The 3,250-nt window shown below is 41.3% G+C and overlaps 1 pseudogene; it reads left to right on the forward strand.

The window, feature by feature from the left end:
• Window positions 1-2,827: 2,827 nt before the first annotated feature.
• Window positions 2,828-2,945, forward strand: LOC124620573 (annotated as a pseudogene).
• Window positions 2,946-3,250: the final 305 nt, after the last annotated feature.

Below are 3,250 nucleotides of genomic sequence, written 5' to 3' on the forward strand. Positions count from 1 at the left end.
TAAACATCCGGGCTTTTCAGTGGTCCTCTTCGTAAGAAGTGCTCACCAAAATATTCCGCACAGAGCACGAAACACGCCACATGGAGTTGTTACTACGACCAGGAAGTTCACACGCTCACATCTAACTACTTTACTTAGAAACACCAAACTTTGATTAAAATGTTCGTAACTCCAGTCGCTTCAGCCACGATATGTTCGAACCGAAATTAGCTCGCTATTTCCTCAACGTATACAGTATTTTCTAGGAGCGATCTAACATCGTGTTATCCGTAGGCCGACTAGCAAGCGACTCTCTCTGCGCACTCCTCTATTTGCCCGGGAACAGCTTAATTCTGATTGGCTTTTGATCTAAACGAACAATCAGAACGTTCTTTCCTGATCATTCTCGCAGGAAATCTTGCCTTATCTAATCAGTAATTTGAAGTAATTAATGTCAGCAGAACTTCAGTTCCATGTACTATGTTTAATCAAAATAAGCAAAGTGCGAAATATTCTTCAAATTGATAAATAAACTTATTCCGCCTCTAACTTTCATTCAGGCTGCTGCTCACACAGATATGGGTCGCCTGAATCGGGGTTGCAGCGTAACTTTCCCACTGTTCGTTTGTACAAGGTTTTTCGTAAAATGAAATATTAAATTTTAACGTATGTTCCACATACACTTTCTCAATCATTCTCACGCACTTACCCAACAAAATATAATGAAATAATTATTTTGAAAGATTTTTGTATTACCTAATGCAAAGTGACTAAAGTTTTAAAAAGGAAATTGTAATTAATTGATTTTTATGCAATGTCAGCTGTGTAATAGCTTCAAATGATAATAAAAGTCAATCTGCTATTGTTGGTTTTAAAAAAATTTGCATAGGTTTTAGGATTTTTAGGTAGTTCTCTTTATCTCCCGAACAATAATAAATAAAAATCTGAGATTTTGACAGCATCATTCCATTAATAACAAAAGGCTGTGTACCAAATTTGAACAAAGTCGGATAGTAACTAATATGGATTATTTAGATTCGTAGAAGGTATGAATTTTCGTATGGACTGAATGTTACGCTATGCAGTTCTTAGGGCAGGCAGAGTCAGCTGTGCCGTGAGCAGAGCGAAAAAAATTGTTTTTAGACGGTTGCTGCATTACTGCAACGAATGTTATCTCGTAATAGCTTGCTTCGTTACAAGTTATGTGACTGGATTCGTGATTTCCTGTCAGAGAGGTCACAGTTGGTAGTAATTGACGCAAAGTCATCGAGTAAAACATAAGTGATTTCTGCGGTTCTCCCCAAGGTAGCGTTATAAGCCTTTTGCTGTTCCTTGTATATATAAACGATTTAGGAGACAATCTGAGCAGTTGTCTTATGTTGTTTGCAGATGACGCTGTGGTCCATCGCCTAGTAAAGTCGTCAGAAGATCAAAAGAAATTGCAAAACGATTTAGGGAAGATATCTGCATGGTGGAAAAGTTGGCAATTGACCCTAAACAACGAAAAGTGTTAGGTGATCCACATGAGTGCTAAAAGGAATCCGTTAAACTTCGATTACGCGGTAAATCAGTCAAATCTAAAGGCTGTAAATTCCACTAAATACCTAGGAATTACAACTACTAACAACTTAAATTGGAAGGAACACACAGAAAATGTTGGGGGGGGAAGGCTAACCGAAGACTGAGTTTTATTGGCAGGACACAGAAAATGTAACAGATCTACCAAAGATACTGCCTACACTCTTTCAGAATACTGGTGTGCGGCGTGGGATACTTACCAGATAGGATTAACGCAGTATATTGAAAAAGTTCAAGGAAGGGCAACACGTTTTGTATTATCACGAAACAAGGGAGAGAGTGTCAATGAAATGAGACAGCGTTTGCGATGGGCATCATCAAAACAAAGGCGATTTTCGTTGCGAAGGAAACTTCTCACGAAATCCCAATCACCTCTGAATGCGAAAATATTTTGTTGACGCCGACCTATATAGCGAGAAACGATCACCATGATAAAACAAGAGAAATCAGAGCCCGTACGGAAAGATATAGATGTTCGTTCTTTCCTCGCGCTATACGAGATTTTAATAATAGATAATTATGAATGTGGTTTGATGAATCCTCCCGCCAGGCACTTAAATGTGATTTGCAATGTATCCATGTAGATGTACATTTACATTTTCCGTCGACAACGAAGTCATTAGAGACGGAACACAAGCTCGGATTGGGGAAGGATGTGGAAGGAAGTCGGCCGTGCCCTTTCAAAGGAACCATCCCGACATTTGCCTGAAGCAATTTAGAGGAAACCCAAATCACGATGGCTGGACGCGTGTTTGAACCGTCGTCCTCCCGAATGCGAGTCCAGCGTGCTAACCACTGCGCCACATCGCTGGGTCGTTTTTGGAACCGGCTGTTAGTTGTTAGATGCATATTATTGTAAAATACGGCAGAGAACAACGGGCCTGACAAATACTTGTTTAGTGTCGTATGTAGTAGCTTGCGGGCCGCAGTTTCACAGCCACTAATTTAGACCCCTACGAGTGATTCTTACCTGCAAAGGTTGACTTACCTCTGCTCTGTCTCCTTAACTGCGTCACATAAAATTTTGAGCTGCATTTACCTGAAATAATGACTGTGCACCTAACTGCCTTATCGTTTACATTAAGCTGTTTTTCCAGATGAGAAATTTGCTATCTTTCCAAAAATTCAGGTAACTCTCCACGCAATTGTTTAAGGCGTGACAGTGCAGTAATGTTGGGATTTGCATTCAAACTTTAAGGATGTACTTAGTAAAGTGTTTCTCAACAAATAAATGGATTGCTTTAAACTGAAATGGTATTACGATTCTTTGGGCAACGGTCTTGCCGCAGTGGATACACCGGTTCCCTTGAGATCACCGAAGTTAAGCGCTGTCGGCCGTGGTCGGCACTTGGATGGGTGACCATCCAGGCCGCCATGCGCTGTTGCCATTCTTCGGGGTGCACTCCGCCTCGTGATGCCAATTGAGGAGCTACTCGAGCGAATAGTAGCGGCTTCAGTCAAGAATACCATCATTACGACCGGGAGAGCGGTGTGCTGACCCCACGCCCCTCCTATCCGCATCCTCCTCTGAGGATGACACGGCGGTCGGGTGATCCCGATCGGCCACTTGTGGCCTGTAGACGGAGTGGTTTTATTACGATTCTTTAATACCACAGAAATGAGCCGCATAAACTTGCATACTAGATTCTTCCTTTAGTATTACTAAGAGCAATGAAAACTCATTCAAACAAAC

The sequence above is a fragment of the Schistocerca americana genome, chromosome 6 (genome assembly GCF_021461395.2).
Source record: "Schistocerca americana isolate TAMUIC-IGC-003095 chromosome 6, iqSchAmer2.1, whole genome shotgun sequence".
NCBI classification, from domain to species: Eukaryota; Metazoa; Arthropoda; class Insecta; order Orthoptera; family Acrididae; genus Schistocerca; species Schistocerca americana.